The sequence below is a fragment of the Bos mutus genome, chromosome 5 (assembly GCF_027580195.1).
Source record: "Bos mutus isolate GX-2022 chromosome 5, NWIPB_WYAK_1.1, whole genome shotgun sequence".
NCBI lineage: Eukaryota > Metazoa > Chordata > Mammalia > Artiodactyla > Bovidae > Bos > Bos mutus.
In genome coordinates, this window is record NC_091621.1 from 10,646,676 (window position 1) to 10,672,060 (window position 25,385).

The window sequence follows — 25,385 nt, forward strand, 5'->3', positions numbered from 1 at the left end:
AAAATAAAAAACAGAATGAATGACTGAACAGTAGCATGCATTTTTGTCACGTGTTAACTCATATAATCCTCAAAAGAGTCCTTTGATGTAGGTTTTATTATATTAAATCACTAAGATTTAGAAAATAATGTTTAGCGGTTGGGTGATTTGCTTACAGTTAAAAAGCTAAATGGCAAAAGAACAAACTTAGATGCAAGAATAGACGCCTTAGGTTTAGTTCTGACATCAAACAGCAAGCAACCTTTAATAGCCCACTTATTCCTTTGCCTCAAAACAGTAAGTCATCTGAACAACCAAAACTCATCCAACCCCATAAGGTGCCCACCAAGGAACACAGAGAGAGAAAGGCTTGAAGTGGTTTTTTGAATAATTCAAGGGAGTATTTTCTGTATTTTGCTTCCCTTTGGAGTTCGTATGTCCTAAAGGGAAAAATTCAAGGAGTAAAATAAAGGAAAAGTCTGGGCTTGCTTTATCCCTTATGAAATAAAGGAATCAATAAACGTTGGTTGAATGTTGAATATATTTGCTATACTCAGAAGTTAGATATGTGCTACAACACTTTAACTTGGGAGATAGAAAAGAAATGCAAAGGTCCTCTTGGTTTTTCAGATATAGAAATAGGGCTAGCCTATGGGTGCCTTAAAGGAACATATTTTTGTGCTTTCAAAAAGAAAGGATCAAGTAATTAAAATGTCGTATGCAATTAACAGTATTTTAGGAGTATATCAATAGTTCTATGAATTACAGTAATCTTCTTTCTCAGTTCCAGTAAGTTTACCCAATGATAAGTGGAGCCACATAACCAAAGAGACAGATAATTTACCTATGGCTCAGAGGAGAGCTACAAGAATTGTCTAATAACTAGAAATTGTTTTGCAGAGGAAGGGATAAAATAGCAGGCTTTTTATCCTGAGGAAGGACTTTTAAAAAGCATTTTTGAAAACTGCACAGAGAATAAATACAATTGAAAAAAATTCTGATCTAATTCTTTTATGTGTCATATGGAATCCTAGGAAGAATCATTGCAATAATTATCCAAAGTAATGTTCAATGTAACAAAAGAGATGTTTGGTCTTAAATGTATATGCATTTAAGTGTAGAATGTCCAAATTAACAGGTCAAAGGGAAAGTATTAATATATGTGCAGTTTCTAACAGCAAAAAATCGGCTAGTTTGTAAATACCGTATTCTTCAATGAAGAAAACAAAAATCGAGAATAAAATGTTGGATAGTCTTATCAACCAGGTCACCTTTAAAGACAGCTTTTCAAGATAGCAAAAATGTGCAACAGTTAAGCTTGACTCATGTAACTAAAACATTCGTTGCTATACTAGCAGCAGTACTTTTATTAATAGAGTTCACAATTCAGAACACAACCAATAATTATATATTAGTATCAATAGGAACACCAAATATTATCTCAGAACCGCCACTAGGTATTTCTTCTTGTCTGACACAGTCTGCACAGATCCAGGCTTGCTGCGTTTGATACAATTCGGTTCGTCAACGAGCTTCTTTCATGATGTGCTGCTCCTGAATCTGGCTGGAGACAGATTTTGGTAGATATTGGTGATGAGAGATACGTTTTATGTGAGGATGATGTTGAAGTTTCTCCTTTAACTTCTGGTTATAATCTGTGGCTGCTTTCTCTCATGATGTAAGCACCTAACTTCTCAGAAGCATTAGCTTTCCACGGATGAATGTTAATTTCATCAGATCCACACATAATGTACTTGCTGTCAGAAGTCCATTTCACACAGATAACGTGTTGCATTCTCTTTGTGTGATAGACTTCCTTGCTTCTACTTTTGTCCACAGGAAAGATTCGAATAGATTTGTCAAACTAGCAGACACAAACTCTTTCCCAGTGGGTGAGTAACCCACATCAAGTACTGCAGACACATGATGCATATGTACCATTATAAGAATGTGCAGTGCATGCATATAAAAAGTATGTAAGTTGTAATCTTTGCTGCAGTAAAAACTAAAGCTTCCACAGGGTTCCAGCAAGTTGTATTTGTTCTCATATCTAAGATGACCTTTTTCAGAGGAGTAGCTTGCCTCATATCATACAGTGCTATATTCCTGTCAGAAGAACAACTTCCCAAGAGAAATGTCTCAATTGGGTTAAATTTAACACTGCTTATACTGTCAAATCCTCAAGTCATTGAACATATAGGATTGGTTCTTTGTTCATCCCAAGGGTCTATTTGCTGTCCACATGTGGCAAAACAGCTTTTTTCCAGTGATGATCAATTCTTGTATATGCTATCTTTCCTAATATTGTAGGCAATGGTTCCTCCTCTTCTCCATAGCTTGGTCCATCCATTTTCCATTGCTTGGCAGTTTTGTCATCATCAACAGTATAAAAACAAAGTCCCACAAAAGTGAGTACATATTCCTCGTACAAAAAGACCTTTATGTGCTTGTATTGTACAAATATATTTTCATTTAGCGAAGTTCCAAATTTTAACCTATCTCCATCACATGCCCCAGAAAGGACATTAGCCAGACTCTCTGGATGCTTTGCCCAGCAACTGACTCTATCTCAGTGACCATCCAGGGAAGCAAGGAATGATTTTGCAAATACCCGTTCCAGTTTGGTAGCATTTAAAGCTCTTACATATTCCTGTGGGACCTCAAAATGATGTAAAGTAGGCTCGTGGTTTCTTGGTACTCTCTGTAAGTCCAGCTTAGTTTCACAGATGTAGTTGTCTGGGTTCATGCTCAGAATCTTTACTTTTATCTTGCTTCTAATTCTCCCTGAATCTCATTAGCTTTTATCTCTAGGTCCCGTTGCCATGGCCTCATCCACCAACACATGCCACTTCTCCCAAGTTCCTTCTTTTATTAATTTCTAATTTTATTATTTTGTGGTCAGAGAATATATTTTGTATGACTTCATTTCTTTCAAATTTATTTGTACTTATTTTGTGGTCTAACATGAAGTTTATTCTGGAGAATGTTCCATGTTCACATAAGAATACTGTGCATTTGGTGGAATGCCCTATAGCTAGATGGCTGTTAGATCCAGCTGACTTATGGTGCTATTCAAGTCTTCTTTTTGCTTCTTGATCTTCTGCCTAATTGTCCTATTCATTATTAAAAGTGGAATATTCAACACACTGATTGTTATTGTTGAATTGTGTATTTTCCCTTTCAATTCTGTCGGTTTTTGTCTCATGTGTTTTAGGATTCTCTTAAGTGCATGTGTGTTTATATGTTTTGTTCTCCTAATGGATTGACCCGTTTAGCTTTATAAATATATAAAATGTTCTATTTTAAATCTCTAGTAACAATTTCTGTCTTAAAGCTTCTTTTGTTCAGTGTTAGCATAGTCACTTTCTTTTTCTTTGGGTTATTGTTCTTATGGTATATCCTTTTCTATCTTTTTACGTTAAATCTACTAGTGCCCTGGAAGATAAAGCATGCCTCTTGTAGATGCTATGTAACTGGATTATTAAAAAACAAACAAACAAAAACTATCCTGCCAATCATTGCCTTTGGTTTGGAGTGTTGTGTACACTTACAATTAATATAATTACCAATAAAGTAGGACTTAATCTCCTTAATAAAATGGAAGCATTTTATTATTTGTTTTCTGTGTATTATATACTTTCTCTTCTCTTTCTTTTTCTCATTTACACCTATCCTTTGTGTTAAAGATATATTTTCTAGTTTACTATTTTAATTCCCTCGGAGCTCCTTGCATTATTTTTGTTATTGTTGCTATTTTCTTATTGGGTCATTATAATTAATCAGTTCAGTTCAGTCACTCAGTTCTGTCTGACTCTTTGTGATCCCATGAACTGCAGCACACCAGGCCTGCCTGTCCATCACCAACTCCCGGAGCCTACCCAAACTCATGTCCATTGAGTCGATGATGCCACCCAACCATCTCATCCTCTGTCATCCCCTTCTCCTCCTGCCCTCAATCTTTCCCAGCATCATGGTCTTTTCAAATGAGTGAGCTCTACACATCAGGTGGCCAGAGTATTGGAGTTTTAGCTTCAACATCCATCAGTCCTTGCAATGAACACCCAGGACTGATCTTCTTTAGAATGAACTGGTTGGATCTCCTTGCAGTCCAAGGGACTCTCAAGAGTCTTCTCCAACACCACAGTTCAAAATCATCAATTCTTCTGTGCTCAGCTTTCTTTATACTCCTACTCTCACATCCATATATGACTACTGGAAAAACCATAGCCTTGACTGGATGGACCTTTGTTGACAAAGTAATGTCTCTGCTTTTTAATATGCTGTCTAGGTTGGTCTTAACTTTCCTTCCAAGGAGTAAGCATCTTTTATTTTCATTTATTTTTTTTTATTTTTTTAAAAGTTGTTTTTAATTTTTTTTTTTAATTTTATTTTATTTAACTTTACAATATTGTATTGGTTTGCCATATATCAAAATGAATCTGCCACAGGTATACATGTGTTCCCCATCCTGAACCCTCCTCCCTCCTCCCTCCCCATACCACCCCTCTGGGTCGTCCCAGTACACCAGCCCCAAGCATCCAGTATCATGCTTTGAACCTGGACTGGCGACTCTTTTCATATATGATATTATACATATTTCAATGCCATTCTCCCAAATCATCCCACCCTCTCCCTCTCGCACAGAGTCCAAAAGGCTGTTCTATACATCAGTGTCTCTTTTGCTGTCTCGTATTCAGGGTTATTGTTACCATCTTTCTAAATTCCATATATATGCGTTAGTATACTGTATTGGTGTTTTTCTTTCTGGCTTACTTCACTCTGTATAATAGGCTCCAGTTTCATCCACATTAGAACTGATTCAAATGTATTCTTTTTAATGGCTGAGTAATACTCCATTCTGTATATGTACCACAGCTTTCTTATCCACTCATCTGCTGATGGACATCTAGGTTGCTTCCATATCCTGACTATTATAAACAGTGCTGCAAGACACCTTGGGGTACATGTGTCTCTTTCAATTCTGGTTTCCTCAGTGTGTATGCCCAGCAGTGGGATTGTTGGTTCATAAGGCAGTTCTATTTCCAGTTTTTTAAGGAATCTCCACACTCTTCTCCATAGTGGCTGTACTAGTTTGCATTCCCACCAACAGTGTAAGAGGGTTCCCTTTTCTCCACACCCTCTCCAGCATTTATTGCTTGTAGACTTTTGGATCACAGCCATTCTGACTGGTGTGAAATGGTACCTCATAGTGGTTTTGATTTGCATTTCTCTGATAATGAGTGATGTTGAGCATCTTTTCATGTGTTTGTTAGCCATCTGTATGTCTTCTTTGGAGAAATGTCTACTTAGTTCTTTGGGCCATTTTTTGATTGGGTCATTTATTTTTCTGGAGTTGAGCTCTAGGAGTTGCTTGTATATTTTTGAGATTAGTTGTTTGTCAGTTGCTTCATTTGCTATTATTTTCTCCCATTCTGAAGGCTGTCTTTTCACTTTGCTAATAGTTTCCTTTGATGTGCAGAAGCTTTTAAGTTTGATTAGGTCCCATTTGTTTATTTTTGCTTTTATTTCCAATATTCTGGGAGGTGGGTCATAGAGGATCCTACTGTGATGTATGTCAGAGAGTGTTTTGCCTATGTTCTCCTCTAGGAGTTTTATAGTTTCTGGTCTTACGTTTAGATCTTTGATCCATTTTGAGTTTATTTTTGTGTATGGTGTTAGAAAGTGGTTTAGTTTCATTCTTTTACAAGTGGTTGACCAGTTTTCCAAGCACCACTTGTTAAAGATATTGTCTTTAATCCATTGTATATTCTTGCCTCCTTTGTCAAAGATAAGGTGTCAATATGTGCGTGGATTTATCTCTGGGCTTTCTATTTTGTTCCATTGATCTATATTTCTGTCTTTGTGCCAGTACCATACTGTCTTGATGAATGTGGCTTTGTAGTAGAGCCTGAACTCAGGCAGGTTGATTCCTCCAGTTCCATTCTTTTTTCTCAAGATAGCTTTAGCTATTCGAGGGTTTTTGTATTTCCATACAAATTGTGAAATTATTTGTTCTAGCTCTGTGAAGAATACCGTTGGTAGCTTGATAGGGATTGCATTGAATATATAAATTGCTTTGGATAGTATACTCATTTTCACTATATTGATTCTTCCAATCCATGAACATGGTATATTTCTCCATCTATTAGTGTCCTCTTTGATTTCTTTCACCAGTGTTTTATAGTTTTCTATATATAGGTCTTTAGTTTCTTTAGGTAGATATATTCCTAAGTATTTTATTCTTTCCGTTGCAATGGTGAATGGAGTTGTTTCCTTAATTTCTCTTTCTATTTTCTCATTATTAGTGTATAGGAATGCAAGGGATTTCTGTGTGTTGATTTTATATCCTGCAACTTTACTATAGTCATTGATTAGTTCTAGTAATTTTCTGGTGGAGTCTTTAGGGTTTTCTATGTAGAGGTTCATGTCATCTGCAAATAGTGAGAGTTTTACTTCTTCTTTTCCAATTTGGATTCCTTTTATTTCTTTTTCTGCTCTGATTGCTGTGGCCAAAACTTCCAAAACTATGTTGAATAGTAATGGTGAAAGTGGGCACCCTTGTCTTGTTCCTGACTTTAGAGGAAATGCTTTCAGTTTTTCACCATTGAGGATAATGTTTGCTGTGGGTTTGTCATATATAGCTTTTATTATGTTGAGGTATGTTCCTTCTATTCCTGCTTTCTGGAGAGTTCTTATCATAAATGGATGTTGAATTTTGTCAAAGGCTTTCTCTGCATCTATTGAGATAATCATATGGTTTTTATTTTTCAATTTGTTAATGTGGTGTATTACATTGATCGATTTGCGGATATTGAAGAATCCTTGCATCCCTGGGATAAAGCCCACTTGGTCATGGTGTATGATCTTTTTAATGTGTTGTTGAATTCTGATTGCTAGAATTTTATTAAGGATTTTTGCATCTATGTTCATCAGTGATATTGGCCTGTAGTTTTCTTTTTTTGTGGCATCTTTGTCAGGTTTTGGTATTGGGGTGATGGTGGCCTCATAGAATGAGTTTGGAAGTTTACCTTCCTCTGCAATTTTCTGGAAGAGTTTGAGTAGGATAGGTGTTAGCTCTTCTCTAAATTTTTGGTAGATCAGCTGTGAAGCCGTCTGGACCTGGGCTTTTGTTTGCTGGAAGATTTCTGATTACAGTTTCAATTTCCATGCTTGTGATGGGTCTGTTAAGATTTTCTATTTCTTCCTGGTCCAGTTTTGGAAAGTTGTACTTTTCTAAGAATTTGTCCATTTCTTCCACGTTGTCCATTTTATTGGCATATAATTGCTGATAGTAGTCTCTTATGGTCCTTTGTATTTCTGTGTTGTCTGTTGTGATCTCTCCATTTTCATTTCTAATTTTATTGGTTTGATTTTTCTCCCTTTGTTTCTTGATGAGTCTGGCTAATGGTTTGTCAATTTTATTTATCCTTTCAAAGAACCAGCTTTTGGTTTTGTTGATTTTTGCTATGGTCTCTTTTGTTTCTTTTGCATTTATTTCTGCCCTAGTTTTTAAGATTTCTTTCCTTCTACTAACCCTGGGGTTCTTCATTTCTTCCTTTTCTAGTTGCTTTAGGTGTCGAGTTAGGTTATTTATTTGACTTTTTTCTTGTTTCTTGAGGTATGCCTGTGTTGCTATGAACTTTCCCCTTAGGACTGCTTTTACAGTGTCCCACAGGTTTTGGGTTGTTGTGTTTTCATTTTCATTCGTTTCAATGCAAATTTTGATTTCTTTTTTGATTTCTTCTGTGATTTGTTGGTTATTCAGCAGTGTGTTGTTCAGCCTCCATATGTTGGCATTTTTAATAGTTTTTCTCCTGTAATTGACATCTAATCTTACTCCATTGTGGTCAGAAAAGATGCCTGGGATGATTTCAATTTTTTTGAATTTACCAAGGCTAGATTTATGGCCCAGGATGTGATCTATCCTGGAGAAGGTTCCTTGTGAACTTGAGAAAAAGGTGAAATTCATTGTTTTGGGATGAAATGTCCTATAGATATCAATTAGGTCTAACTGGTCTATTGTATCATTTAAAGTTTGTGTTTCCTTGTTAATTTTCTGTTTAGTTGATCTATCCATAGGTGTGAGTGGGGTATTAAAGTCTCCCACTATTATTGTGTTATTGTTAATTTCTCCTTTCATACTTGTTAGTATTTGTCTTACATATTGCGGTGCTCCCATGTTGGGTGCATATATATTTATAATTGTTGTATCTTCTTCTTGGATTGATCCTTTGATCATTATGTAGTGACCTTCTTTGTCTCTTTTCACAGCCTTTATTTTGAAGCCTATTTTATCTGATATGAGTATTGCTACTCCTGCTTTCTTTTGGTCCCTATTTGCATGGAAAATCTTTTTCCAGCTCTTCACTTTCAGTCTGCATGTGTCCCCTGTTTTGAGGTGGGTCTCTTGTAGACAACATATGTAGAGGTCTTGTTTTTGTATCCATTCAGCCAGTCTTTGTCTTTTGGTTGGGGCATTCAACCCATTTATGTTTAAGGTAATTATTGATAAGTATGATCCCGTTGCCATTTACTTTATTGTTTTGGGTTTGAATTTATACACCGTTTTTGTGTTTCCTGTCTAGAGAATATCCTTTAGTATTTGTTGGAGAGCTGGTTTGGTGGTGCTGAATTCTCTCAGCTTTTGCTTGTCTGTAAAGCTTTTGATTTCTCCTTCATATTTGAATGAGATCCTTGCTGGGTACAATAATCTGGGCAGTAGGTTATTTTCTTTCATCGCTTTAAGTACGTCTTGCCATTCCCTCCTGGCTTGGAGAGTTTCTATTGAAAGATCAGCTGTTATCCTTATGGGAATTCCCTTGTGTGTTATTTGTTGTTTTTCCCTTGCTGCTTTTAATATTTGTTCTTTGTGTTTGATCTTTGTTAATTTGATTAATATGTGGCTTGGGATGTTTCACCTTGGGTTTATCCTGTTTGGGACTCTCTAGGTTTCTTGGACTTGAGTGATTATTTCCTTCCCCATTTTAGGGAAATTTTCAACTATTATCTCCTCAAGTATTTTCTCATGGTCTTTCTTTTTGTCTTCTTCTTGGACCCCTATGATTTGAATGTTGTAGCGCTTAATATTGTCCTGGAGATCTCTGAGATTGTCCTCTTTTCTTTTAATTCATTTTTCCTTTTTCCTCTCTTATTCATTTATTTCTACCATTCTATCCTCTAATTCACTAATCCTATCTTCTGCCTCTGTTATTCTACTATTTGTTGCCTCCAGAGTGCTTTTGATCGCATTTATTGCATTATTCATTATATATTGACTCTTTTTTATTTCTTCTAGGTCCTTGTTAAACCTTTCTTGCATCTTCTCAATCCTTGTCTCCAGGCTATTTATCTGTGATTCCATTTTTATTTCAAGATTTTGGATCAATTTCACTATCATTATTTGGAATTCTTTATTAGGTAGATTCCCTATCTCTTCCTCTTTGGTTTGGTTTGGTGGGCATTTATCCTGTTCCTTTACCTGCTGGGTATTCCTCTGTCTCTTCATCTTGTTTAAATTGCTGAGTTTGGGGTGTCCTTTCTGTATTCTGGCAGTTTGTGGAGTTCTCTTTATTGTGGCGTTTCCTCACTGTGTGTGGGTTTGTACAGGTGGCTTGTCAAGGTTTCTTGGTTAGGGAAGCTTGTGTCAGTGTTCTGGTGGGTGGAGCTGTATTTCTTCTCTCTGGAGTGCAATGAAGTGTCCAGTAATGAGTTATGAGATGGCTATGGTTTTGGGGTGACTTTGTGCAGCCTGTATCTTGGAGCTTAGGGCTGTGTTCCTGTGTTGCTGGAGAATTTGCTTGGTATGTCTTGCCCTGGAACTTGTTGGCCCTTGTGTGGTGCTTGGTTTCAGTGTAGGTGTGGAGGCATTTGATGAGCTCCTGTCAATTAATGTCCCTGGAGTCAGGATTTGGGCTTAAGCCTCCCGCTTCCAGTTATTGGTCTTATTTTTACAGTAGTCTCAAAACTTCTCCTTCTATACAGCACCATTGATAAAACATCTAGGTTAAAGATGAAAAGTTTCTCGACTCCTTTCGAAGACAATGGGTTGCTTTTCTGGGTGCCTGATGTCCTCTGCCAGCATTCAGAAGTTGTTTTGTGGAATTTACTCGGCATTTAAATGTTCTTTTGATGAATTTGTGGGGGAGAAAGTGTTCTCCCTGTCCTATTCCTCCGCCATCTTCCAAGGAGTAAGCGTCTTTTAATTTCATGGCTGCAGTCACCATCTGCAGTGATTTTGGAATCCCCAAAAATAAAGTCAGCCACTGTTTCCATTGTTTCCCCATCTATTTACCATGATGATGGGACTGGATACCATGATCTTAGTTTTCTGAATGTTGAACTTTAAGCCAACTTTTTCACTCTCCTCTTTCACTTTCACCAAGAGGCTCTTTAGTTCTTCTTCACTTTCTGCCATAAGAGTGGTGTCATCTGCATATCTGAGGTTATTGATATTTCTCCCAGCAATCTTGATTCTAGCTTGTGCTTCCTTCAACCCAGTGTTTCTCATGATGTACTCTGCATATAAATTAAATAAGCAGGATGACAATATACAGCCTTGACATACTCCTTTTCCTATTTGGAACCAGTCTGTTGTTCCATGTCCAGTTCTAACTGTTGCTTCCTGACCTGCATACAGATTTCTCAAGAGTCAGGTCAGGTGGTCTGATATTCCCATCTTTTTCAGAATTTTCCAGTTTATTGTGATCCACACAGTCAAAGGCTTTGGCATAGTCAATAAAGGAGAAATAGATGTTTTTCTGGAACTCTCTTGCTTTCTTGATGATCCATGGGATGTCGACAATTTGATCTCTGGTTCCTCTGCCTTTTATAAAACCAGCTTGAACATCTGGAAGTTCACAGTTCATGTATTGTTGAAGCCTGGCTTGGAGAATTTTGAACATTACTAGCATGTGAGAGGAATGAAATTGTGCGGTCATTTGCGCATTCTTTGGCATTGCCTTTCTTTGGGATTGGAATGAAAACTGACCTTTTCCAGTCCTGTGGCCACTGCTGAGTTTTCCAAATTTGCTGACATATTGAGTGTAGCACTTTCACAGCATCCACTTTTAGGATTTGAAATAGTTCAACTGGAATTCCATCACCTCCACTAGATTTGTTTGTAGTGATGCTTTGTAAGGCCCACTTGACTTCACATTCATGACTTAAAACAATCTATTTTGAATGAATACCAACATAATCTCAATAGTTTTTGAAAACTTTGCTTCAGTATCATTTCATTTCTTATCCCCTTTTGCGTTATTTTCATAGAACTCTACATTTCATTACATATTTTTACATTATAAACAATCAACCCACATTTATAATTATTGTTTTATGCAGTTGTTTTTAAATCAAATATGAGGTGAAAAGAGTTAAAAATAAAAATACATTCAAATTTTGTTTCATATTTACCTATGTAGCTACTTTACCTATGCTCTTTATTTCTTCATGTGGACTTGAGTTACTCTGTAGTGTTCTTCTATTTTGGGTTGAAAGTCTTTTAGTATTCTGCCAATACAGGAGACATAAGAGATGTAGGTTCAATTCCTGAGTTGGGGAGATCTCCTGGAGGAGAGCATGCCAACTCCCTTCAGTATTCTTGACTGGAGAATCCCAGGGATAGAGGAGCCTGGTGTGCTATATAGTCCATGGGGTCACAAAGAGTTGGACATGACTGAAGTGACCTAGCACATACATGGACACATTTCTTTCCTTTTTTTTTTTTTAAGACACAGCTAGTACACTTCTCTAAATTTTTGTTTATCTGGATATGTCTTAATTTATCTTGATTTTCTGAAGTATAGTTTTGCCGAATATAGAATTCTTGGTTGACATTTTTTTTCTTCCAGCATTTTGAGTGTTTCAACTCATTGCCTCTGGACTCCATGATTTCTGAAAAGTTAGCTATTAATCTTACTGTGGATCCCTTCTACAAGATGAGTCATTTTTCTCTAGTTGATGTCTCATGAGTCTGTCTTTGTTATTCATACTTTGACTATGTGTCTATGTGTAGATCTCTTTACATTTATCTTTCATGAAGTTTGTTGAATGTTTTGGATATGTAGATTAATTTTTTCCTTCAAATGTGGATTAAATTCTACACAAATTGCTGTACATTTTGGTTAATTTCCAGATTTCTCTGAAAATTTATTTTTAACATTTTTTTTGAATATTCTTTTTGCTTTTAAGAGACATTTATTTCTTCTAGAAGTGCTTCTTCCTGGCCTTTAGAAGAGCCAAAGATTGAGTCATGTTTAAATTTAATGTTAAGTTGAACCAATAAGCAGATAAACTCAGATAAAGCAGAGTACTGGCAAGGAGTTTACTGATAGGTGAAATAAAGTAGATAAGATGGGTAAGCTAAAGGCTAAACTAAAAAGTTTTATTCTGAGTAAAACTATTTGGAAGGTACTCGAGTTCATTGACCATGAGTAATGTGAGAATAATGATGTTTGAAGATTATTTTAATGGTTTTATGTAGAGTGAAAAGAAGTGAAGCTGTACAAGAAAGGAGATGAGTTTAGTGGCAGTGCCAAGAATGTACATGTGTGATGTCAAGGCATGTCTTAATATGTCTTAACATGGCAGCTATTGACATAGAAACACAAGGGTAGATCAGTCATAGGATTTGGTGGTAGACTGAATCTGTGAAAGAAGGGAATAAATGAGTTTTAAAAGATATAAATATTGCTGCTCTGCTTTGTAAAGATGATGGTAGAGTAATGTTAATGAGGATGATGAAAAAGCAGATGTGTGGCAAATTTTTATTTTGACATCTTATTTAACTAACAGTTTCTTCTTAAACTTCTTGTACCAGGCATGTGATCATAAAAAGTAAATTAATAGTTGTGTTGTATTTTAAAAACAGGGTCTAATACCATCAAAAGCTAAATAGTATTACGAGGCTTCCTAAATCACATTAATTTAGAAAAAAGAGAAGAAAAGGAAAGTTTTTTGTTTTTTAAATTCTAAAGATATTCCAAGATGTTTATTGTGTTAACTTACTTTTCTAACATGTAATTCTCTGGCAAAGCAGATGTAAAAAATCTACTGTTTTGTTCGTACAAAAAAATTGAGATTTAATTACTGTGTGTAGAAATGATAGGTTCACAGTCTTGAATGTGTATTAATAGAATGTTTTAATAATGTATCTTTTATAAGTGAAAGAGTCTTGGGTTCAAATTTCTCATTTCTTAGAACACAATGCTTTTCTTTTTTGGTCAGCATGTGCATTCATTATTGTTTTTCAAATGATTTTCCTTTTTTACTTTCCCATAGCTCTTGAGGAGAAAAAGGCAATAAAAATGAAATGACTATCAATGAGATGATTGCTTTAATCTCTGTAATTGAGAAATGTCAATTCCTGTGTGGGATCAAAGTCAGATTTCTGAACTCTTCCCTAACCTACAAACGTTTTTCATTGAGTTGTTCACTTCTGTATGTACATCTAATAAGGGAGATAGTAGTACATATTCTCATGTTGCCCTTGTACCATAGTCTTCTTCAACAATATTTTAAATAATTATGTTATTCATCAGTGTTTATGTTCTTCCAGATTTTTCAAAACATTAAATTACAGAGACTTCCCTGGTGATCCAGTGATTAAGACTCCATGCTTCCAACAGAAGGGTATCCTTGGGGAGGCATTAGAATCCTTAGGAAGTAAAACAGCTATTATAAAATTCATATTTTTATTCAACAAATATTTACTGGATGATTACTGTTGTCCTCTAATAAGGCTACAGTCTGGAGCTATAACACCTATTTTTAGGGATGATATGAAGCTATAGGGGGTTTCCTTGGTGGCTTAGTGGTAAAGGATCTGCCTGCCAAAGCAGAAGATGTGGGTTCGATCTCTGGGTCAGGAAGATTCCCTGGAGAAGGAAATGGCAACTCACTCTAGTATTCTTGCCTGGAAAATCCCATGGACAGAGGAGCCTGGTGGGCTACAGTCCAAGGGGTCTCAAAGAGTCAGACGTGACTTAGTGACTAAACAACAACAACATGAAGCTATAGATCGCAAACTTGACCACTCTGTGGACGTACTATAAAGTGCCTGCAATTTCATACAGGCACAAAGCTTGTCTGTGACTGACAGGCTGGCTAAGTTGCTTCAGTCATGTCCAACTCTTTGCAACCCTCTGGACTGTAGCCCCCCAGAGTCCTCTGTCCATGGGGATTTTCCAGGCAAGAATACTGGAGTGGGTTGCCATGCCCTTCTCCAGGGGATCTTCCTGACCCAGGGATTGAACTCATATCTCTTAGTCTCCTGCATTGACAGGTGGATTCTTTACCACTAGCGCCACCTGAGAAGCTTGTTTGTAGATTATATAAATCATGGGTCCTACATATCCATATCCATTTTTATCATTTTCAAATGTATATGTTTTGCTATGATTAATAAAGTAGAAATTTATTGTCACTTTTTGCTCATGTATTTGTTTCAGACAACAAATTCTAAAAGTATAACTTATCTACTGGAGTTGGGCAGAGAATGCAGGATTCTTTTTATGTGCTTCATTTTTTCATGTGGAGAGACACTGATCAGTTTAACTGGGTTTCTCTCTGCTCCTACTCATTCCTCAAGAGAGTTAATATGATATGTAAATTTGGGAACAGGAACTGAATGTGTATCACTAATTGTCTTTTTGATCTTCTCATCTGCAAAGAGTATGTGTAGTTGAGCTTAGTAGTAAGGATCCTATCTGTCCAGGCTTGGGAGACCTGAGGCTAAGTCTGTCTAATTCTGTGATGTACTAGTAAAAAGCCTATATTGCTTGGTACCTAAGCCATGTTCTCTAGTATCTGCTCTGTTACTCACCAGTGTTGACATTTTAATCCATTTGCCTGAGTTTTTAATCCATGGTTTGGCTAACTGCAGGCTCTGAGCCAAATCTGACCCACGCAGGCCAAATCTGGAGAGGCTCCTCTGTTTACATCTTTACATGTGTGTGTCTCTTTATTGCTACAACAGCAGCTTTGAGTGGTTGCAACAGAAATCATATGGCCTGAAAACCTAAAATATTTATTCTCTGGCCCTTTGCAGAAAAGATTTGTCAACCTCTAGACTCCTATCTGTAATTTGGGCAGAGGATGAAAATGTTATTTATTACACTCCCTAAATTTCTAAATTAATTCTAATATTACATTATAGGAATTTGTAAAAAAATTGTTACTTTGAAAAACATGCTTTATCATTCAAAATGGCACAAACCCTTTGTGTAAAAATGGAATGGACTTAGAGATGGGAGACTGGTATTCAAGTAACAGAAGGATGAGTTGAAGTTTGAACTAGTTTGGTGATTATGAAAATAGAAAAGTAATACTGGGTTTAGGAGTTATTATGAAATGCAAATTTTATAAAAGTTGGTGACTGCTTCTTTATGGTAATAGTAAGCATGACAGAACAGGAGAAAGAATAATGTCTCCAAGAGTTTGAACCTAGGTGACTGGATGAATGTCCTAGGAGCAGTATGTAATATATTTTCTTATTTTGACTGCCTTGCCTTTGGCCCTTTAAGTCACACATTCACTAACATCAGGAATAAAGACCCCAAAACTACTTATAGTAGTTACCCCAGACTCTTCACCATTACCAGACCTATCAAACTGAACATATGACTTTATAACTTTAACATCAGTCTAGCAGTTTGTTCTTATAAACTTGGTGATGCTCTTTGTCTTCTCATTAAGTCTCAGTTATTTTTCTAATAGGTTTATCTCCTTGCTCTCTGTACCTAGTTGTGAATACTTTTATGTATGTATTGGATTGGCCAAAAAGTTACTTTGGTTTTTAAGTAAACATAAAAGACATATTTTTCATTTTCATCACAAATTTCATTGAACAACATATTCACTGTTACCTTCTGCCATTTTCTGGGCAACTTCATAATTCCATCTTACACAGATTTTTTTTTCTTTTTGGGCAAAGAACTGTTTCAGGTTCCTTTTTACAGTCTTCCAGGGAATTGAAATTTTTTCCATTAAGACAGTTTTGTAAAGACTAAAATAAATGGAAATTTGAAGGTGTAATGTCTAGCCAACACAGCAGATGGATCAGAACTTCCCAGCTAAGCTGTAACATTTTTTTGTTGGTTATCAGAGAAACATGCAGTCTTGCATTATTCCTGATGGATGGTTGTTGTTGCTGCTCAGTCGTGTCCGATTCTTTGCAACCCCATGGACTACACCATGCCAGTCTTCCCTGTCCTTCATCATCTCCCAGAATTTGATCAAACTCATGTCCATTGAGTCAGTGATGCCATCCAACCACCTCATCCTCTGTTTACCCCTTCTCCTCCCACGTTCAATCTTTCCCAGCATCAGGGTCTTTTCTAATGAGTCGGCTCTTCTCATCAAGTGACCAAAGTATTAGAGCTTCAGCTTCAGCCGCAGTCCTTCCAATGAATATTCAACTGATTTCCTTTAGGATTGAGTGGTTTGACTTCCTTGAAGTCCAAGGGACTCTCAAGTCTTTTCTAACACCACAATTCAAAAGCATTAATTCTTTGGTGCTCAGCCTTCTTTATGGTCCAACTCTAACATCCATACGTGACTACTGGAAAAAAATCATAGCTTTGACTTGTCTTCCTGGGGAGGCCTTACAAATATCTGAGAAAAGAAGTGAAGCTAAAGGCAAAGGAGGAAAGGAAAGATATACCCATCTGAATACAGATTTCCAAAAAATAACAAGGAGCTATACGAAGGCCTTCCTCAGTGATCAATGCAAAGCAATAGAGAAAAATAAGAAAAATAGAAAGACTAGAGACCTCTTCAAGAAAATTAGAGATCCCAAGGGAACATTTCATGCAAAGATGGGAACAGTAAAAGGCAGAAATGGCAAGGACCTAACAGAAGCAGAAGATGTTAAGAAGAGGTGGCAAGAATACACAGAACTATACAAAAAAGACCTTCATGACCCAGATCATCACGATAGTGTGATCACTCACTTAGAGCCAGATATCCTGGAATGTGAAGTCAAGTGGGCCTTAGGAAGCATCACTTTGAACAAAGCTAGTGGAGGTGATGGAATTCCAGTTGTGCTATTTCAAATCCTAAAAGATGATGCTGTGAAAGTACTGCACTATGAGATAGGAAATTTGGAAAACTCAGCAGTGACCACAGGACTGGAAGGGGTCAGTGTTCATTGCAATCCCAAAGAAAGACAATGTCAAAGGATGTTCAAACTACCACACAATTGCATTCATCTCACACGCTAGCAAAGTAATGCTCAAAATTCTCCAAGCCAGGCTTCAATAGTACATGAACCGTGAACTTCCAGATGTTCAAGCTGGTTTTAGAAAAGGCAGAGGAACCAGAGATCAAATTGCCAACATCTGCTGGATCATTGAAAAAGCAAGAGAGTTCCAGGAAAACATCTACTTCTGCTTTATTGACTATGTCAAACCCTTTGACTGGGTGGATCACAACAAACTGTGGAAAATTCTTAAAGAAATCAGAACACCAGACCACTTTACTTGCCTCCTGAGAAATCTGTATGCAGGTCAAGAAGCAACAGTTAGAACCAGACATGGAACAATAGACTGGCTCCAGATTGGGAAAGGAGTACATCAAGGCTGTATATTGTCACCCTGCTTACTTAATTTATATGCAGAGTATATCATGTGAAATGCTAGACTAGATAAAGCACAAGCTGGAATCACGATTGCTGGGAGAAATATCAGTAACCTCAGATATGCAGATGACACCACCCTTATGGCAGAAAGCAAAGGAGAACTAAAGAGCCTCTTGATGAAAGTGAAAGAAAAGAGTGAAAAAGTTGACTTAAAACTCAACATTCAAAAACCTAAGATCATGGCATCTGGTCCCATCACTTCATGGTAAATATATGGGGAAACACTGGAAACAGTAAGACATTTTATTTTCTTGAGCTCTAAAACAGTGAGAGATTTTATTTTCTTGGGCTGCAGATGGTGACTGCAGCCATGAAATTAAAAGACACTTACTCCTTGGAAGGAAAGCTATGACCAACCTAGACAGCATATTAAAAAGCAGAAGCATTACTTTAACAAAGGCTCATCTAGTCAAGGCTATGATTTTTCCAGTAGTCATGTATGGATGTGAGAGTTGGACTATAAAGAAAGCTGAGTGTTGAAGAATTGATACTTTTGAACTGTGGTGTTGAAGACTCTTGAGAGTCCCTTGGACTGCAAGGAGATCCAACCAGTCCATCCTAAAGGAAATCAGTCCTGAATTTTCTCTGGAAGGACTGATGTTGAAGCTGAAACTCCAATACTTTGACCACTTGATGTGAAGAACGGACTCATTTGAAAAGATCCTGATGCTGTGAAAGATTAAAGACTGGAGGAGAAGGGGATGATAGAGGATGAGATGGTTAGATGGCATCACTGACTCAATGGACATGAGTTTGAGTAAACTCTGGAAGTTGGTGATGGATAGGGGGCCTGGCGTGCTGCAGTCTAACGGGTCGCAAAGAGTCAAGACATGACTGAGCAACTGAACTGAACTGAACAATTGATAAATTAGCCAGAAAGATATTTATATCAATTCACACTTCAAATAAGACTGTATAGTATACCCATTTTTCCAAACCCTCACTAACACTGTGTTATAGCTATAGCAATTTGATCAGGAAAGGTGGATCATGTTTTACTTTAACTTGCATATATTTAATTATAAATGAGATCAAACAGCTTTTTATAGAAGAAATTTCTAGCTATTTATCATGAATTGCACCTATCCTTTGCTGACTTTTCTCCTTAGGTTGATGATCTCTTTAATCCCAATCTGTACTTCTCTTTATATAATAAAGATATTAGATCTTTGTCACACATATCAAAGAATTTTCCCAATTCTGTTACGTTTCTTAATTTTGATTTTGTATTTTAGTGGCTTTATGAAAGTTTCATGTTTGTAGGTACTCAAATTTATTAACCTTTTTCTCTACACCTCTGAATATGTGTCTGGTTATGGCTTCTGATCAAAGAACATTCTTATTTTAAGATTATTTTGCAAGTATATTTACTTATTATTTAAATATTTAGCTGCAATTTATTTTATTTAAGGAATGGAGTATTAATACAGTTTTATTAATTCTTTCAAATGACTGGCCAGTTATCTTTTTGGCAATTATTATATAACCCATTGTTTTACTACTGATTTGAAATACCATAATACAATAAATGTGCACAAGCATTGAATCTTTGTTCTTTTAAGTTCTCTCTTCTGTTTTATTGCCTTGCAATTATTATACCAGAACCATTTATAATTTACTTAAATATCTGATAAATGTTGATCTCCACCCCCTCCATTATTTTTCTCTTTTCAAATTAATACCTAACTATTGTCAGAGATTTATTTTTCTAAATGCACTTTAGGATCATTTGTTAAGATCCAAAAGGTGTGGGAAGGAAACCATTCCATACTACTGCATTAAATTTAAGACTTAAACTTACATTAAATTTAAATGAGAGTGAAAGAATCACTATCTTTAAGATATTGAGTCATAAAAAGATGTATTTTTTCCATTGGAGTCCAATTTTAATGTTCCTCTCTCAGTCCTTAATAATTTCTATTGCTTCTCTATGTATGTTACTTTCTGCTAGTGTTACTGTATTAGTTTTTAGTTGTTGCAGTAACTAGTAATCACAAGTTTAGCAGCTTAAAAAACCATAACTTTATTATTGTATGTGTCTTAAGTCACTTCAGTCATCTCTGATGCTACGTGACTCTATGGACTATAGCCAGCCAGAATCCACAGGATTCTCCAGGCAAGAATACTGGAGTGGATTGCTATGCCCTCCTCCAAGGACCCAGAGATTGAACCCGCATCTCTTATGTCTCCTGCATTCGCAGGCATGTTCTTTACCACTGAAGTGAAGTGAAGTCACTAAGTCATGTCTGACTCTTTGTGACCCTATGGACTATAGCCTATCAGGCTCCTCCATCCATGGAATTTTCCAGGCAAGAATACTGGAGTGGGGTGCCATTTCCTTCTCCAGGAGCTCTTCCCAACCCAGGGAATGAACCCAGGTCTCGTGCATTATAGGCAGACACTTTACCATCTGAGCCACCAGGGAAGTTCTAGAGCCTTATTATTAATATTTGCATTTCTGGAAGTCTAAAGAATGTCCCTCTGGGCTAAATCCCAGGTTTTGATAGGGCTGCATTCCTTTCTGGAGATTCTAGAGGAGAATCTGTTTTCTTACCAATCTATCTTCTATGAGCTGTGTTCATTCCTTGGCTCATGGCTGCCTTTATACCTTGAAAACCAGCAATGGCCAGTCAAGTCTTTTACATTGCATCAATCCAACACCAACTCTCCTTCCCTCTTTTACATATAACGAGTGTTGTGATACTGGGCCACTTGGATAATCCACGATGATCTCCCCATCTCAAGATTCTTAAGAAAGCTCCTTTTGCATGGGACGTAATATATTCACAGATTTTGGGAAAGTTAGGACATTATTGTCTTACAATGTCTTCATCCTCTTCTCCCACTCAAAGTCTGTTATTTTCTTATTATTGTGTATTTATGTTGTTATCTTCCTCATTGTAAAGTCACTGTAAGTCTGTAGGGGATACTTCTCTTGATACTGCAGGACACATCAGAGCAGTGAAACTGTATCCAATAGCTTTCACCTACTTTGAGTCATTTAGAATTGTGAGTCATCTCTAACTTTGAAAGAGCTATAATACCACACTCCCTTGCATTAGTATTATTTTTCCCTTTATGAGAAAAATAATTCAGGAAGCAGTGAATACATGCAGGTATCTTGTATCATAGTACCAACATAGTACTTCTATTTCCATTGTCTTATTTACTAAAGTCTTCAAACTTGTCTAAGTCAAACCACCATCTTCTGTTCTCAAGAGATGTCTTGTATCAATCAGGCTAAATTTAAAGTCAGTTGTTGACAACCTGCTACTTGCCAAGCGAATGCTCACCTTGAGCTGAAACCTGTCTCCTTGTTACCATCTCTCTATCTGCACTCTTTCTGACAATTATAGTGATTCTTCTGTTTTTCAAGTACTTGTGAAATGTGTTTTTCCTACCTTTTCTCCTTTAATCTTTCCCCATATGACATGAGTTTGATACTCAGCACTTTCCTTATCCATGTGCAGAGAAAGTAGTTCCTGTGGTCTTTGTATCTCCTCAAACGTCAGCCCCCGCACCAAGCTGAGTGTGCCAGGTGTGGTTTGCTGCAGTGCTGGTTAAGCTGCTTCGCTTTCCCGTATGTGCTTAAGAAAGAGCTGTATTTAGGAGGTAAGTTCAAGAGGTATCTTGTCAAAATTGTCTAGAAAAGCCTCTAGATCACTTTATTTCTGATTAAAAAAAAAAAAACCTACATCATTGATATTATTAAGAAATGACTATGCCCATACGTGGATCCCTGATCATTGCTAAGGTTTTTCATAAGTCAGAGGCCAAGTATCCTTCAGCCCTTTTGATGAATAAAGTCTTGTCCTCCTTTGCAAGAACTTCCCTCAGAGCTCAGTTGGTAAAGAATCACCTGCAATGCAGGAGACCCCGGTTGGGTTCCTGGGTTGGGAAGATCCCCTAGAGAAGGGATAGGCTACCCACTCCAGTATTCTTGGGCTTCCCTTGTGGCTTAGCTGATAAAGAATCTGCCCACAATGCAGGAGACCTGGGTTTGATCCCTGGGTTGGGAAGATTGCCTGGAGAAGGGAAAGGCTACCCACTCCTGTATTCTGGCCTGGAGAATTCCGTCAACTGTGTAATCCATGGGGTGGCAAAGAGTCAGACACAACTGAGTGACTTTCACTTTCATCTTCACTCCTTTACAAAGGATGGTTAATATCATACAGTTAGCCTGTCTTTTTACAAAATTCCTAAACCAGATTATTCCCAATTCTAATTAGCACAGAAGAAGGGAGGACTGTCATAGTCTCTAGTTTAAATATCATTCTTGTATTAAATCAGCCAGTGTCACATTATGTCTTTAGCTGATACATTACACTCTGACTCACACTTTCAGCTATAACTCCTGTTTCTTTTTTCATGGTATTGCTAATCTATATACCCACATCCTGAATTTTTAAAACTCATTTCTTTACTAAACTATAGGACTTCATATTTAATCACTAAAAAACTTTGACTTGTTAGACTGAGCCCACCCCTCATGATCTTCAACTTTTATAGGAACACAGTGCAAACAGAAAGTGAAAGTATATTACTATTGTTTATTTTTCTTGGGGAGGCATAATATTACCTTACTTGGTGCTCTCAGTATACATATTTTAAAAGCAGCACTATTTGGTCCACGCATTGCACAACTAACTATAACAGGTACAGTAAAACTGACTAAGTAAGTCTAACCATTAACGCTGGTCATTCAGGAACTGTGAAGTTAGGCAGTATAGGGCCTTAGAGACATGTTTAGAATTTTGGGACAAACCAGTAGTCCCTCAGACCTCAGAAAAGGGCTAGCAAAGACCAAGGCAGAGAACAGTCTTAGGCATGCTACCATTATAAAAATTCAAGCTCAGAAATAAGTCTGGGATTCAGGAACCAGGCATTTGAATAAAGATAGAGGCAAAATATCAAGAAAAAAGCAAAAGCTGCTAACTAAACTGGAGCCAAATTCTGCTAGGCTGGGTACAATGGAACCTTGAAAAGTGAGTCACCAACTGTTGGACCTCAATTCTTTAAATCTCTTTGGTCCATTTCCAGGATTTACCATAAAGAGTGCTTTGGCAATAAACCTGTATAGCAAAATCCAAACTTCCCACAGTAAGGAAATAGCTTGCAAAGGCTAAGAGGTGGCAGGGTTAGGTATAACCTAACAATGAGCAGTTTCCTCTTTCCTTTAGTTCTGGCAATAAAGATCTTGTCATAGTCCTTTTATCTGTGATGCAATAGTACGAACACTATAGTTACTGATATAAGACCTAGGTTGTAGCCCTAAAACTTCCATTAACCAGATGTTAGTTAATATTGGACAGCTAATAATTCCAAGCCTTAGTTTCTGAATGGGGATCATAGTAACACTGGGAGGGCTGTTCAGTTCAGTTCAGTTGCTCAGTCGTGTCCAACTCTTTGTGACCCCACGGACTGCAGCACGCCAGGCCTCCCTGTCCATCACCAACTCCCAGAGTTTACTCAAACTCATGTCCATTGAGTCAGTGATGCCATCCAACAATCTCATCCCCTGTCATCCCCTTTTCCTCCCACCTTCAGTCTTTCCCAGCATCAGGGTCTTTTCAAATGAGTCAGTTCTTCACATCAGGTGGCCAAAGTATTGGAGTTTCAGCTTCAGCATCAGTCCTTCCAATGAATATTCAGGACTGATTTCCTTTAGGATGAACTAGTTAGATCTCTTTGCAGTCCAAGGGACTCTCAAGAGTCTTCTCCAACACCACAGTTCAAAAGCACCAATTCTTCAGCCCATAAAATCAATCCAGTCCCAAAGAAAGGCAGTCCCAAAGAATGTTCAAACTACTGCACAATTGCACTCATCTCACATGCTAGTAAAGTAATGCTCAAAATTCTCCAAGCCAGGTTTCAACAATACGTGAACCGTGAACTTCCAGATGTTCAAGCTGGTTTTAGAAAAGGCAGAGGAACCAGAGATCAAATTCCAACATCTGCTGGATCATGAAAAAAGCAAGAGAGTTCCAGAAAAACATCTATTTCTCCTTTATTGACTATGCCAAAGCCTTTGACTACGTGGATCACAACAAACTGTGGAAAATTCTGAAAGAGATGGGAATACCAGACCACCTGATCTGCCTCTTGAGAAATCTTTATGCAGGTCAGGAAGTAACAGTTAGAACTGGATGTGGAACAACAGACTGGTTCCAACTAAGAAAAGGAGTATATCAAGGTTGTATATTGTACCCTGCTTATTTGACTTATATGCAGAGTACATCATGAAAAATGCTGGGCTGGAAGAAGCACAAGCTGAAATAAAGATTGCCAGGAGAAATATCAATAACTTCAGGTTTGCAGATAACACCAACCTTATGGCAGAAAGCGAAGAAGAGCTAAAGAGCCTCTTGATGAAAGTGAAAGAGGAGAGTGAAAAAGTTGGCTTAAAACTCAACATTCAGAAAACTAAGATCATGGCATCTGATCCCATCATTTCATGGCAAATAGATGGGGAAACAGTGGCTGACTTTATTTTTTTAGGGCTCCAAAATCACTGCAGATGGTGACTGCAGCTATGAAATTAAAAGACATTTACTCCTTGGAAGAAAAGCTATGACCAACCTAGATAGCATATTAAAAAGCAGAGACATTACTTTGCCAACAAAGGTCCATCTAGTCAAGGCTATGGTTTTTCCAATAGTCATGTATGGATGTGAGATTTGGACTATAAAGAAAGCTGAGCACCAAAAAATCAATGGTTTTGAACTGTGGTGTTGGAGAAGACTCTTGAGAGGGGGGCTGTTATGAGAGCTAAATGATAATCATCTGACTAATGAAACATAATTTACTTTTCAGACTGTAAAAACTTCATAAAGAGTAATTTGCTATTCTTCTTACAGTGGTTTGAATCTGTGATAGTTTTTGAATGATATTATTTCAGTTTCATTAATTCAACAAATGTTTAATAAATGAAGAGAGCTCCCTTGCAGCAAGTTGGAAACGCACATTCTTGCATCCCGCCCTTGACTACTGAATCTGAAGTTCTTTAAGAGTAGGGCCTGGCCATGTCTGCTTTGACAACTCTCCAAACGACCCTGCCACCTGTGAGAGGGCTAGGCTGCATCCCCAGAGGTTGCGATGAAATGGCTGAGGGTGCAGCCTGGGCACTGGGATTTGGAAAGCTCCCTGTGACTCTCCTGTTGTCAAGGTCAGCAGACACCCTTCTGGGGGCAGACACCTCTCTGGAGCCAGACACGTGCAGTCCAATAGATGCTTCTGCAGCCGTAAAAGTGCCAAGTCTGCATGGTCGAACGTGGGAGCCACCATGCAGCCACTGAGCCCCTGAAATGAAAGCAAGGAGCTAAATTCAAATTGTATTTCATTAATTTAAATCTAAATAGTTGTAGGTGGCTGCCATCTAGGACAGTACAGTCCTAAAGCCACAGAAGGTTTCCCTGGTGGCTCAGTGGTAAAGAATCCACCTGCCAATGCAAGAGATGTTGGTTTTTTCCCTGGACCAGAAAGATTCTCCTGGAGGATATGGCAACTCACTCCAGTATTCTTGCCTGGGAAATCCCATGGACAGGGGAGCCTGGTGGGCTACAGTCCATAGGTCACAAAAGAGTCGACAGGACATAGTGACTAAACAACAACAGTTTCAGATTTCATTAATTAAACAAATGTTTAGTAAGTGCATACTACATGAAAAAAATGTTTTGCTGTGGTCTTTACTGGCTTCCCTGGTGGCTCAGAAGGTAAAGAATCCTCCTGCAGTGTGGGAGACCTGGATCTGATATCTGGGTTGGGAAGATCC

General features: G+C 37.5%; 1 protein-coding gene and 1 pseudogene across 5 annotated transcripts in view; one reads left to right on the forward strand and one right to left on the reverse strand.

Annotated features, from left to right (window-relative positions):
• ANKS1B (ankyrin repeat and sterile alpha motif domain containing 1B) overlaps window positions 1–25,385 on the forward strand; it is a 1,156,394-nt gene that overhangs the window by 360,445 nt on the left and 770,564 nt on the right. The window lies entirely within an intron of this gene.
• LOC102275852 (DDB1- and CUL4-associated factor 13-like) lies at window positions 1,416–24,898 on the reverse strand (annotated as a pseudogene).